This window comes from Stenella coeruleoalba (genome assembly GCF_951394435.1).
Source record: "Stenella coeruleoalba genome assembly, chromosome: 7".
NCBI lineage: Eukaryota > Metazoa > Chordata > Mammalia > Artiodactyla > Delphinidae > Stenella > Stenella coeruleoalba.
The window spans coordinates 92,258,709-92,272,867 of NC_137153.1; the positions used below are offsets into that span (position 1 = coordinate 92,258,709).

A 14,159-nucleotide genomic window follows, 5' to 3' on the forward strand; every position below is an offset into this window, starting at 1 on the left:
AGGCTACTTCTGAAGATGGAAAATTCCTCAAAATCCAATGGCATACAATTTCCAGGGTTCCTCACTTCTTTGCAGCAGAAGGCAGGACTGTCCATGAAACAGTTAATGTACACTGCAGACTGTCAGTGAAACCAAAGATAGAAAGCAGCCAGAGGGCAAGAAACAAGAACTCAGCTGCCTCTCACAGGCATAGCCTCCTGGTGGCTGGAGAGGGAGCCCTCAGCAAAATGGAAGCAATCTGATAGGGTCTGAAAGCTGATAGCTGCATTGCTGAGCACGTTTCAGACCCCCCCAGAGTCCCAGGGGGAAGGACGGGGATCACGCCTGCACCACTGGGAGACCTTGACCTGTTAGAGGAAGGGCAGTCAAGAACTGGCGGGACATCAACACATCAGAAGGCAGGAAACAAAGAATAAAAGAGAGCAAAAGGTCCCGTGGAAGTTAAAATTACCATATTACCAACGAAGAAACAAAAATTCCATTTCCTTTAGGATCCTGTTGCTTTTCTTCCTTCATCACAGCACTTCCTCCTCCCAATAAAGCCCAGAGAAAAATTCTTTGAGTCAAGAAACATCTCTCCAGGGACTTCCCTGGTGACGCAGTGGTTAAGAATCCGCCTGCCAGTGCAGGGGACACGGGTTCAAGCCCTGGTCCGGGAAGATCCCACATGCCACAAAGCAACTAAGCCCATGCGCCATAACTACTGAGCCTGCGCTCTAGAGCCCGTAAGCCACTACTGAGCCCACGCACCTAGAGCCCGTGCTCCGCAACAAGAGAAGCCACTGCAATGAGAAGCCCGCGTACCACAACGAAGAGCAGCCCCTGCTCACCGCAACTAGAGAAAGCCTGCACACAGCAACGAAGACCCAAAGCAGCCAAAAATTAATTAATTAATTAATTAAATGTAAATAAAAAACAATCTCTCCATTGGTCACATTAGGCTGGACCCTGACTTTTGCAGCCAAGTGTGCATTTCACCTCCAAAATAGTCTCTAAACAGTCTTCTGGTTAGGTTTATGCATCTGACATAAATCAGCGTTTGAACAATAAACTACCTGGGATAGTAATTTCTGGTTCTTCAGAGAACTGTGCTACCCACTGAGGTGAGCGAAACATACACAGAAAGACAAAGCAGCCTTCCCCGGTTCCCTGCTGCTGAAATCAGAAAGCAGACCTTTTCTACTTGGCCACGACAGCCCTGACTCACCCTGAATTCGGCTGCAGGAAGCAGTCTGGAGCGGGATGGCTTACTGAGCCGGCTAGAAGCACTGGACACTTGCCTATTGCTTGCTAATTTAGATCGTTCAAAATACCCCAGCCTACTGTTCAAAGTTGAGATTGTCTCCATAGAAACCATCAGCTGCTCCTTTTTTTTTTTTTTTTTAAGTTCCCAGGGACAGGGCTACGAGCACGTGCTGCCACAGGGTCTGGGCAGAGGCTCTGTTTAGCTGGTGTGCCTTTAAATCCAGGTGTTTCATAAAGGAATGTTTCATTTCATCACATAGGTCTGGTTTCTACACCTCTTCCCTGGACTCCTCCTCTCAACTCCTGGCTCTCTTCTCCTTTGCTTCAATTCCGTCTCTATCTCCTCCTCTAAGTCAGTGGTCTCTTAGGCAGCTGCCTTTTTAGTGGTTTCTAAGATGAGTCCCAAATATCCATCTTCAGAGTGGTGCGGGTTTCAGACTCATCTGACAAGTCTGTTAAATAAAGATTCCCAGGCCCCTCAGCTGGAGATTCTGACTTGATAAGTTTGGGGTAAGTTTCTGGGATCTGTACTTTTAAAAGCAGATTCTAAAGCATAGCCCAGTTTGCAAACCACTCTTCAAAGGGACAGCAAAAGCCCTCCCCATGCAAAAATGCCTCCTCAGGACCAGAACCCCTGAAATCTGTCCTATTGTTAATCCCATCAGTCAAGCCCATTGTCAAAATATACAAGTGATCCAAGCTACAAATTGCAGACTGTGCGTCCAGGTTGTGAACTCCTGGAGGGAAGGTACCATGTCTTTTAATTTTTGCATCTCTTGCAGCCAGTGGGGTGTAGCTGGCCTCTGGAATCAGAAAGACTTAGATTGGAACCCTGATTCCTTTACATCTGTCATTGTGACTGACCTCAAGCAAATTACTTACCTTTCCTTGGGCTTCTGCTTTCTAACTTGTGAAATGGGAATGGTACAATAAGATGTATTAAAAGTGAAGTATAAGCCTTGAGGAGAAGGGGCCAATATTGGAAGTCATGGGCAGACTGGAATGTCTGGGAGAGGAGGAGGCTGTTTTAGCACGCAGCTCTTACACAGGATGAGAGGTACCTTGGCAGGCTAGCAAGGCTCCCAGCTTAGCGACTAATTCCTAGGACTTGATCCAAGGATGGGAGGTGGGCTGGGGAGGAACGCAGCAGAAATAGTGTTGTTTTTACTAAGACTCTAAGAGAAGCACAGGAAAGGGTGCTCCAGCATCCAGGCAATAAAGTGAGATGCATGCTAAGCTGGCACAGAGTCAGACCTTCTTCACTCTGCTGCCTAGAACAGAAGACACCAGGGACCTGGCACTCCATGGACCCTCAAAGAATGTAGCAAATTAAGAGCGGGGACATTGGTGGGAGCACTGGACAGTAAGGTGCTAACCATGTACAAGGGAGGCATTAGCAGTTGTCAGTAGCAGGTGTGAACCATGCAGAAAAGATTGAATTCCTCTGAGGAAGAAGGAATCTACCTCCAGCCTGCCTTCAGACCCAAGACTGTAACATCAACTCTTCCCTGGGTCTCCAGCTTGCTGACCCACCCTGCAGATTTCCAGTCCCCACAATCGCATGAGTCAAATCCTTAAAATATCTGTCCCTCTGTCTCTGTCTCTCTTTCTCTCTCTCTCCCTCTCTGTCTCTGTCTCTACGATTATATCAATATATAATTTTAGGATAGAATTTAACTGACATAAGGCAGATTAACAGGAGAAAAGCATACACATTTATTTAGTGTAAGCTTTATGTGACACAGGAGCCCTCACAAGGAAGACCCAAAGCAATGGCAAAACCTACCTGTTTTATATTAGATTGAACAAAGAGAGGCAATTGTGGAAAAGTAATTATACTATGTGGGGAGCCTAAAGGAAGATAAGAATTGTTTTTAACAAGGTCTATTTGTATAGAATTATCTCAGTCTCAATTTCTTGTCCTTGATGATAAGAATGTTACTTTCCTTCTGGTGTAGGGAGGACACCTTCCATCTGGGAGTTTTATCTCCTGCTTTTAGGAAGAAAAGGGGGAGGGTCAGAGGGGCTCTCTTGCAGCTGCTGTTTTTCTAAAGTGCTAGTATTTTTATGGCAAAGAGGCCTATTTTGGGATGATATATTCTGGTCTCCTTAGAAGGAGAGGAAAGAAAAGCAGCAAAAATAAGTGATTATGGAATGAAGACTATTCTGGTGGGTGAAGGTCACCAGGTGTACTTAAGGGATTTCATTGAACTTCCACAGAGCTGCAGCACAATCAGTGGAAAACTGTGACTCCCTTTCAGTGACAGACCTAACAGTATTTCTAATCATCATTAGAACCTAAAAAAATGTACTCCCTAAATAGGAGTAAATATAGAAATGGAAGTGTTTCTGGCTCTCCGGAGACAAAAACAGTGCTAGTGAATACAGCAAAACATATTTCAAATTTCCTTAGAATTTAACAGCCTATGGGAAAAAAAATCTCAACATAGTGTAACAGAGAAAATTTAGGGCTACATCCCCAGGTTCTGATCCCAGCACTGCTCTTAATTCATTGTAAAAATTTCTCCAAGACTCTATTACTTAGCTGTAACATGAGAAGGCTAACTACTGATGCATTCCAAATACTGATGTATTCCAAAATATTTCAGTCATTAAGTAGCATCTGCATAAGTTCAGCTGTATCTGTGTACACCCTGACTTATTACTTACAAGGAAAAATCTTTACTAATACCTCCCAATTTGTTTATATTCTCCGTAATTGTTTTGTTCTTCCTCTGACGCTTTATTACATTAAGGCTAGACCCTGGACCTGTTGTGCTAGGGGAGAAGGCATCCCTGCCTAGAAAAAAGGTCTAGGCCTTGACCAAAAGTGGGAATGAATTACAAGAAACTGGAAACCCCAGAGGAAGATTTTGTCCTGCTTCCTGTTTGGAGTTCTGGAAAGTAGAGTAAAACAGGATGTTGTGTGTTTAAGCAGAGAGAGATGCAAAGACAGCACACATAAGTTTCTCTTTGCACTCCTGTTGTGTGAAAGGGTTCAGGAAGTCCCCATATTCTCACAATGATGGGCATGGAAAGCAGCTAAGAGTTGAAGGCCAGCAAACCTCCCTGGGGACCATTATGACAATGTGTGAGGTGACTCTTTAGCACAGGGTATGGGGTATGTAGCTCTACCAGGGATCTATAAAGGACACAGGTGACACTCAGGGAATTTTGAAGGACAATGAAGGACAAGTGGGGCAAACCCAGAGGATTTGAGTAGTTTCACCACCTGAGCCAGAGGGTGAGAGTGAGTTTGCCACCTGGCCTTGACCATTCTGAGAGAACAACCATGAGTTATGAATGCATACACACAAAAGGTCAATGCCTGGAGACCAGATGAGTTACACTTCCACCAGGTTAGAGAAGCTGGCCAAGAATAGTTATTTGATCTAGCGTTCCTGCCACACACCCTTGCCCTGAGATTATACAAGCCCTCTTGCACCCAGATTTGGAAAAGAGGGTACAGGGTATCTTTGAAGGAAATAGAAACATTTCTGCTAATATCTGAACTTCAAATTAATTATTTACCTGAACATGGGCTGTATGAAACAAGAAAAGATTAAGATACCTTTAATGAGCTGGTTTATGTTTTCTTTCCCTTCCATCATCATTGGAAACAGGTGTTTGAAAGGAAGCCTGATTCTATTACAGAAAATTAAAGAGAAGGCAGGATCAGTGGTGGCATAGGAAAACCCTAGCTCACCTACAAAACTACAACTACATGTAGAACAACTCTCTCCAAAAATGACCTGAAGACTAGTAGAATAGCTCTTCTACAACTGAGGATATAAAGACAACAACCACACTGAGACTGGCAGGAGAAGAGAAGCAATCTACTCAGGACCCATACCACCAGTGGGCAACTCAGAAGAGGAGGGGGAAACCACAAACTTGGGAATCCTGCCTAAGGAGCAAGGGGTTCAAGCCCCACATTGGGGTCTAGCACTGAGACAGCAATCCTCCTTGTCTGGTTTTGAAAACCAGTGAGGCTTTTTGAAGGGCTGTAGGAAACCAAGACTGCTTTTAAAGGGCATGTACACAGACTTGCTTGCTCCCAATCCCAGCACAGAAGCAGCACATTGAAAAGTGCCTGGTGCTCTGGCTGGCCTGCCAAGACAGCCCCAGCACACACCCCAGCACACACCAGTCTCCAGCTCCAGCCCCTCCAATTCCTGTCCTGCCCCCCGTCGAGTTGATGGCCACCAGCACACCCCAGGAGATGCTGCAGCTTGCACTGGGCTCTAGCTCTAGCTGCCTCCTGGCTCCAGTCCACCCTGGCCAAGGTGGCAGCCACCAGTGCAACTCAGGAGAAGCCCTGGCCCATGCCAGGCTCCAGCTCTACCCCCCATCCCCCAGGCTCCAGCCCACCCCCACCAAGGTGATGGATTCAGTGTGCCCCAGAAAAAGCTCTAGTCCATGCTTGCTTCAGATCAAGCTCTCCCACCAAAGTCACTGGGCACATACAGACTGCATAGAGATGCTCCCACACAAGAACACACCTTCAAGACCAAGAGAGGTATCTGTTTCACCTAATTTCATAGAGACAAATAGAGAAATTCAAACAAAATGAGAAAACACAAGAATATGTTCCAAACCAAAGAACACAATAAAATCCAGGGGGGAAAAGAAAATCCTAATGAAACGGAGAAAAGTAATTTACCTGATTAAATCAAAAAAATAGTCAAGGGGGCTTCCCTGGTGGCGCAGTGGTTGAGAGTCTGCCTGCCGATGCAGGGGACACGGGTTCGTGCCCCAGTCCGGGAAGATCCCACATGCTGCGGAGCGGCTGGGCCCGTGAGCCATGGCCGCTGAGCCTGCGCGAATGGAGCGTGTGCTCCGCAACGGGAGAGGCCACAACAGTGAAAGGGGCCCGCGTACCATAAAAAAAAAAAAAAAAAAAATAGTCATAAAAATGCTCACCAAACTCGAGAAAAGAATAGAAGAACACAATGAGAACTTCAACAAAGAACTAGAAAATATTATAAAGAGCCAACCAGAACTGAAGAATACAATAAATGAAATGAAAAATACACTAGAGGAAATTAACAGCAGATTAGGTGTTACAGAAGAATGCAAAAGTGACCTGGAAGACAGAATAATGGAAATCACCCAATCAGAAAAGAAAAAAGAAAAAATGTTTTTAATGAGGATACATTAAGGGACCTCTGGGACAACATCAAACATGCTAATGTTTGCATTATAGAGATCCCAGAAAAAGAAGAAACAAAGGGCAGAAAATGTAATTTATGAAATATTGGCTAAAAACTTTTCTAACTTGAAGAAGGAAACAGGTATCAAGTTCCAAGATCACAGAAAGTCCCAAACAAGATGAGCCCAAAGAGACCCACATCAAGGCATATCACAATCAAAACAGCAAAAATTAATGATAAAGGTAGAACTCCCAAGGCAGCAAGAGAAAAACAAAGGGCCACATACTAAGAGAATCCCCAAGGCTGTCAGCTGACTTTTCAGCAGAAACTGTGCTGGCCAGAAAGGAGTGGCTGATATATTTAAAGTGCTGAAATGAAAAAACTTAAAACCAAGGATATTCTACCTGGCAAGGTTATCATTCAGAATTGAAGGAGAGATAGAGTTTTCCAGACAAGCAAAAACTAAGAGTTCATCACCACTAAACCAGCCTTAAAAGCAAGGTTAAAGGGTCTTCCTTAAGTGGGGGGGGGGGGGGGCCGGGGGGGCGCACAGGGAAAGCCATAACAAGAAATAAGAAAATATATGAAGGAAAAAATCTCTCTGGTAAAGGTAAATATAGAATAAAGACATCAGATCAACCACTTTAAAGATCTAGGACAAAGGTTAGAAGACAAAATTGTAAAATCAACTATAACTAAAAGAAGCAATTAAGGGATTCATATAAATATGTAAAATATGAAATCAAAAACATAAAACATGGTGTTGAGGAGTAAACATATAGAGATTTTAGAATGTGTTTGAACTTAATGACTATCAGTTTAATACACGCACACACACACAGAGACACACACACACATGTCTCATGGTAACCACACAACAAAAACCAGTAATAGTTACAAAAACAAAAAGAAACCACAAACAAAACACTAAAGAAAATCAAACCACAAGGGAAGAGACTAGAAGTAATGAACTACAAATACAACCATAAAACAAGTAATAAAATGACAATTAGTACATACCTATCAAAAATCACTTTAAATGTAAATGGACTAAATGCTCCAATCAAAAGACTTAGGGTAGCTAAATGGATTAAAAAAATAAACCCATTTATATGCTGTCTATAAGAGACTCACTTCAGAGATGAAGGCACACACAGACTGAAAGTTAAAGGATGGGAAAAAAATACTCCATGCAAATGAAAATGAAAATAAATCTCCAGTAGCAATACTCCTATCAGACAAAACAGACTTTAAAATAAAGTATATAACAAAAGACAAAAAAGGCCATTATATAATGATAAAAGGGTCAATCCAAGAAGAGGATATAACATTCATAAACATAGATGTATCTAAGATAGGAGCACCTAAATATATAAAGCAAATATTAACAGACATAAAGGGAGAAACCGACAATAATACAATAATAGTAGGGGACTTTAATACCCCACTTACATCAATGGATAGATCATCCAGACAGAAGGGAAATAATGGTCTTAAATGACACATTAGACCAGATGGACTCAACAGATATCTACAAAACATTCTATCCAAAAAAAGCAGAGTACACATTCTTTTCAAGTGCACATTCTCTAGGCTAGATCACATGCTAGGCAGCAAAATAAGTCTCAATACATTTAAAAAGATTAGGATTTCCCTGGTGATCCAGTGGTAAAGAATCCACCTTACAATGCAGGGGATGTGGGTTTGATCCCTGGTCAGGGAACTAAGATCCCACATGCCATACAGCAATGAAAACAGCACAACACAACTATTGAGCTTGCATGCCTCAACTAGAGAGCCTGCATACCACAAATTACAGAGCCCACGTGCTCTGGAGCCCATGTGCCACAACTACAGAGCCCATGTGCCCTGGAGCCTGCGTGCCACAAATAGAGAAGAGAAAACCCACATGCCACAACTAGAGAGAAGCCCACACGCTGCAATGAAAGATCCTGCATGACTCAACAAAGATCCTGTGTGCCGCAACTAAGACCCGACGTAGTCAAAAATAATAAATAAATAAATAAATTTAAGAAGATTGAAATCATATCAAGCATTTTTTCTGACCACAATGGTATGAAACTACATATCAATTACAGGAAGAAAACTGGAAAAAACACAAACACATGGAGACTAAACAACATGTTACTAAAAAATCACTGGGTCCATGAAGAAATCAAAGAGGAAATAAAAAAATACCTTGAGACAAATGCAAATAGAAACATGATGCTTCAAAATCTATGGAACATAGCAAAAAGCAGTTCTAAAAGGGAAATTAAGAATGATACAGGCCTACCTCAGGAAATAAGAAAAATCTCAAATAAACCTAACTTTCTACCTAGAGGAATAAAAAAAAGAAGAACAAAGAAAGCCCAAAGTTAGCACAAGGAAGGAAATAATAACTATCAAAGCAGAACTAAATAAAATAGAGATAAAAACAAACAATAGAGAAGATCAATGAAAATAAGAGCTAGTTTTTTGAAAGGATAAACAAAATGGATAAACTTAGCCAGACTCATTAAAAGAAAAGAGAGAGAAAGAGCACCCAATAAATAAAATTACAAATGAAAGAGGAGAAGTTACAACTGATATCACAAAAATACAATCATAAGAGAATATTATAAACAGTTATACAGCAATGGATTGGACAACCTAGCGGAAACAAATGAATTCCTAGAAACATGAAATCTTCCAAGTCTGAATGAGGGAGATATAGAAAATCTGAACATACTGACTACAGTAGTGAAATTGAATCAGTAATTCAAAAACTCCCAATAAGCCTATATGGGAAAAAAATCGACAAAAGAGTGGATATATGTATATGTATAATTGATTCACTTTGCTGTACACCTGAAACTAACACAACATTGTACCTCAACTATACTCCAATAAAAATTTAAAAAAAACCCTCCCAACAAACAAAATTTTTTTTTAATTTAAGAATAGACAGCTTCACAAGGGAATTCTATGAAACATTTAAAGAAGACTTAATACCTTCTCTTCTCAAACTATTCCCAAAAAATTGAAGAGGAAGGAACACTTCCAAATTCATTCTACAAGGCCAACATTGCCCTGATACCAAAACCAGACAAAGACACTACAAAAAATAAAATAAAATTACAGGCCAATATCCCTGAACATAGATGCAAAAATCCTCAACAAAATATTAGCAAACCAAATTCAACAATACTTTAAAAGAATTAAATATTATGATCAAGTGGGATTTGCTATAGGGATGCAAGGATGGTTCAAATTCTGCAAGTCAATCAATGTGATACACCACGTTAAAAAAAAATGAAGGATAAAAATCACATTATCGGGCTTCCCTGGTGGCGCAGTGTTTGAGAGTCCACCTGCCGATGCAGGGGACACAGGTTCGTGCCCCGGTCCGGGAAGATCCCACATGCCGTGGAGCGAGCCATGGCCGCTGAGCCTGCGCGTCCGGAGCCTGTGCTCCGCAACGGGAGAGGCCACAACAGTGAGAGGCCCACGTACCGAAAAAAAAAAAAAATCACATTATCTTCTCAATAGATGCAGAAAAAGCATTTGACTAAATTCAACAGCCATACATGATAAAAACTCTCAACAAAGTTGGTGTACAGGAAACATACCTCAACATAATAAAAGTCATTCATGACAAATCCAGTTAATAAAAGTTAAATAAAAGTTAAATAAAAGTTAAAGCTTTTCCTCTAAGATCAAGAATAAGATAAGTACGCCCACTCTTGCCACTTTATTTAACATAGTATTGGAAGTCCTAGTCACAGCAATCAAACAAGAAAAAGAAACAAAAGTCATCCAAATTGTAAGGGAAGAAGTAAAACTATCACTATTTGTTTGCAGACAACATGATGCTATATATAGAAAACCCTAAAGATTCCACCAAAAAACTATTAGAACTAATAGATGAATTCAGTAAAGTTGCAGTATACAAAATTAATATACAGAAATCTTTGCATTTCTATACATTAATAGTGAACTATAAAGAAGGTAATATCAAGAAAACAATCCCATTTATGATTACATCAAAAATAATAAGATACTTAGGAATAAATTTAGCCAAAGAGGTGAAAGAACTCTACTCTGAAAACTATAAGACATTGATGAAAGAAATTGAACATTTATACAAATAAATGGAAAGATATTCAATGTTCATGGATTGAAAGAATTATTATTGTTCAAATGTCCATACTATCCAAAGCAATCTACAGGTTCAAGGCAATCCCTATCAAAATATTAGTGACATTTTTCACATCTAGAAAAAATAATTCTAAAATTTGTATGGAACCACAAAAGACTCTAAATAGCCAAAACAGTTTGGAGAAAGAAGAACAAAGCTGGAGTTATCATGCTTCCTGACTTCAGACTATATTGCAAGGCTATAATAATCAAAACAGTATGGTACTGGCACAAAAAACAGAACACATGGATCTTCTGCCCATTTTTTGATTGGGTTGTTTGTTTTTTTGATATTGAGCTGTATGAGCTGTTTATATATTTTGGAGACTAATCCCTTGTTGGTCACATTGTTTGCAAATATTTTCTCCCATTCTGTAGGTTGTCTTTTTGTTTTGTTTATGATTTCCTTTGCTGGGCAAAAGCTTTTAATTAGGTCCTATTTGTTTATTTTTGTTTTTATTTCCATTATCCTAGGAGACGGATTGAAAAAGATATTGCTGCAATTTATGTCAAAGAATATTCTGCCTATGTTTTCCTCTAGGAGTGTTATAGTATCTGGTCTTACATTTAGGTCTTTAATTCATTTTGAGTTTCTTTGTATGGTGTAGGTTTTACATGTAGCTGTCCAGTTTTCCCAGCACCACTTATTGAAGCTGTCATTTCTCCATTGTATATTCTTCTCTCCTTTGTCATAGATTAACTGACCATATGTGCATGGGTTTATTTCAGGGCTTTCTAAAGACATTACTCCAAAGACATACAGATGGCCAAAAGGCACATGAAAAGATGCTCAACATCGCTAGTTATTATAGAAATGCAAATCAAAACTACAATGAGGCACCACCTCACACCAGCCAGAATGGCCAACATCAAAAAGTCTACAAATAATTAATGCTGGAGAGGATGTGGAGAAAAACGAACCTTCCTACACTGTTGGTGGGAATGTAAATTGGTACAGCCACAATGGAGAACAGTAATGAGGTTCCTTAAAAAACTAAAAAGAGAGCTACCATATGATCCTGCAATCCCACTCTTGGGCATATATCCAGAGAAAAAACATAATTCAAAAAGATACATGTACCCCCTATGTTCATTGCAGCACTATTTACAATAGCCAAGACATGGAAGCAACCTAAATATCCATCAACAGATGAATGGATAAAGATATTATATATATATATATATATATATATATATGTGTGTGTGTATATATATAAACTTAGTATAAGATACACACACACACAAACACACACACACACACACACACACACACACACACACACACACACACACACTGGAATATTACTCAGCCATAAAAAAGAATGAAATAATGCCATTTGCAGCAACATGCATGGACTTAGAGATTATCACACTAAGTGAAGGAAGACAAAGACAAATATTATATGATATCACTTATATGTAGAATCTAAAAAAAAATGATATAAATGAACTTATTTGCAAAACAGAAACAGACTCACAGACATAGAATACAAACTTATGGTTACCAAAGAGGAGGGGAGCAGGGATAAATTAGGAGTTTGGGATTAAAATATACACACTACTATATATAAAATAGAAAATGAACAATGACCTACTGTATTGCACAGGGAACTATACTCAATATCTTGTAATAACCTACAATGGAAGAGAATATAAAAAAAGAATATATATATGTATGTATCACTGAATCACTCTGCACACCTGAAACTAACACAATATTGTAAATGAACTATATTTAAAGTTTTTTTAATATAAAAGAATAAAATAAAATATACCCAAAAAAAGGAAATAGTAGAACTAAAAAAAAGTTAAATATTTGGGGGAAAAACGTAAGATGGGTTTAATAGAAGACTGGAGTTAGAAAAAAAGGGTCAAAAACTTGAGAACTCACCAATAGAAATTAACCAACCTGAAGGACAAAAAAAAAATTGAAAAGAAAACGGGTAAAAAAAAGTCTTAGGGATTTCTGGGAAATATCCAGAGAAAAGTTTAAAGTGCAAGTGTTCATTCACATTCCTAGAAGAAGAAAAGAGAATAAAGCAGAGAAATTATTTGAAAAAATAATATCTGAAATTCCCCAATATTTGGGGAAAGATCTAATTCATAGATCTCAAGAAGTGAACCCCAAGCAAGGCAGGTTCAGAGAAAATCACACCTAGGAAGATCATATTCTAAATACCAAAACATAGATAAACAAAATTTTGAAAGCAGTCAGAGAAAAATGACACATTACATGTGGATGAACAACATTCTGATGGCTAACTTCTAATCAGAAACGGAAGTAAGGTGACAAAGACAGTAGAATTACATCTTTAAAAGTAATGTCAACCCAGAATTCTTTATCTAGTGAAAATGTCACTCAAGAATGAAGACACTTTCAGATGAAAGTAACTGAGAATTTATTGCCAGCAGAATTGTTAAATGAAGTTCTTCATGCAGAAGAAAAATCTTAGCAAACAGAAAGTCAAATATTCAGGCAGTAATAAAGTACACTAGAAAAATAAAAATATGGGTAAATATAAAAGACCATTTTTCTCTTTAGTTTTCTTTAAAATGCATCAGATTCCTTAAAGCAAAAATTAAAATATTGCATTGTGGGGTTTAAGGAAAAATGTTTAGTGAGCATCTGCTCAATATGATTTTATGTACACACAACCCCACCATTGCTGAAAGCTAAGAGGAGATATGTTTCTTTTTCTTGGCATTATAACTTTGACTCTTGATTCTAGAAGTAAAACGTAAGCCTCTAGTAAATATAGAGTGGACAATATGGCAAGGATCACTTGAAATAACATACAAGTATGTTATTTCCCAAAGTATTAGAAAAAATTTGGATGAATGTTTTTCATATAATGTCATTTATATACATGTGAAATTGAAATCTAAATGACAAATACAATTTAGTTAATTTTTTAATGACAGAACTTGATGTTTAGACTTGGGTCAAATATCAGAAACTAGGGGATAGGACTTTGAGGTAGTAAGTGTGTACTTTGGGGAATCTGGGTTTCTTCTGAACAGTACCTCAAGGCTAGTGCCAATCTCTGCAATAGTGAGAAAGGCTTTTTAAATTTCAGATGCTTCTGGCTCAAGCTTATACACATTAACACACCATCTCTTCTTTATTAATTTGTGATTCAGTTACCATTCCAAGATACCTCCAGTGCCGACAATATTAACTTAAAATTAATAACAAAAACAAAACATGTACCATAAACAAAACACAAATCATGAGCCAGTTTGTTTTGCCTGGGAGTTTTGCAACACATAATCTCTACCTCCTGTTTTCTAATCCACTCAGCCAGCTGCACTCTATTTTCTGTCCTATCCCAATAAAATAGCTCACCAAGAATTTTTTAATTTTCAAATCTCATGAAAGCTTTTTAGTCTTCCTCTTGACGACTTCCTCCTGAATTTGGTTTCCTACACTGTACAGTAGTCATATCCAGCTTCTTATGACTTTCTTTCTTAGTTTCTGTGAAATGATTCATATCTGGCATGTCTTCACCCTCTCCAACTAGCCCTCCTTAGCCCTCTCTGTAGGTTCCTGTTTCTTATCCTGTCCATTAAATTTTATTGTTT

At 39.1% G+C, this 14,159-nt stretch overlaps 1 protein-coding gene across 2 annotated transcripts in view; it reads right to left on the reverse strand.

The window, feature by feature from the left end:
* LOC307189378 (acyl-coenzyme A amino acid N-acyltransferase 2-like) overlaps positions 1 to 14,159 on the reverse strand; it is a 55,976-nt gene that overhangs the window by 13,447 nt on the left and 28,370 nt on the right. The window contains exon 1 of one of the 2 annotated variants that reach the window (XM_079927410.1): positions 1,208 to 1,735. The exons of the other annotated variant lie outside the window; for it this stretch is intronic. The gene's annotated coding sequence lies outside the window, so the exon portion shown is untranslated. Of the gene's footprint in view, positions 1 to 1,207; positions 1,736 to 14,159 lie in introns of those variants that run through there. 2 annotated transcript variants of the gene reach the window in all.